Source organism: Benincasa hispida, chromosome 11 (assembly GCF_009727055.1).
Source record: "Benincasa hispida cultivar B227 chromosome 11, ASM972705v1, whole genome shotgun sequence".
NCBI classification, from domain to species: domain Eukaryota; kingdom Viridiplantae; phylum Streptophyta; class Magnoliopsida; order Cucurbitales; family Cucurbitaceae; genus Benincasa; species Benincasa hispida.
In genome coordinates this window covers 15,290,897-15,291,749 of record NC_052359.1, presented here as the reverse complement: position 1 = coordinate 15,291,749, position 853 = coordinate 15,290,897, and positions in this window count along the sequence as shown.

Here is an 853-nt window from a genome sequence, read left to right as displayed (position 1 = left end):
ATTAATAGGTACATTTATGGGCTGAAACAAACATCTCGATCTTGGAACATCAGATTTGACACTGCTGTTAAGTCTTTTGGTTTTGACCAGAATGTTGATGAGCCTTGTGTTCACAAGAAGATCATCAACAACTCAGTAGCTTTCCTGGTACTATATATGGATGATATCCTACTCATTGGGAATGATGTAGGATATCTGACTAACATTAAGAGTCGGCTAGCTGCCTAGTTCCAAATGAAAGATTTGGGTGAGGCACAGTATGTTTTCGGGATCCAGATCATTCAGGATCGCAAGAACAAATGGTTAGCCTTGTCTTAGGCATCGACATTGATCAAATATGAATCAAGTATAGGATGCAGGATTCCAAGAGGGGTTTATTACCTTTTAGGTATGGAATCATTCTGTTTAAGGATCAACGTCCTAAGACACCTCAAGAGGATGAGTAGATGAGATGGATTCCCTATGCTTCTGCTATAAGAAGCTTGATGTATGCAATGTTGTGTACCAGACCCAAAATTTGCTAAGCAGTAGGGATTGTTAGTCGGTATCAGTCCAATCCAGGATTTGATCACTAGACGGTGATCAAGACGATCGTCAAGTATCTTCAGAGAACGAGGGACTACATGCTTGTGTATGGAGATAAGGATTTGATCCTTACAGGATATATGGACTCTGACTTTCAGACCGATCGAGATTCTCATAAATCGACATCGGGGTCAGTGTTTACTCTGAATGGAGGGGCTGTAGTTTGACGAAGCATCAAGCAATGATGCATCGCAGACTCCACTATGGAAGCCGAATACGTAGCGGCTTGTGAAGCAGCTAAAGAGGCTGTTTGGCTGAGGAAGTTCCA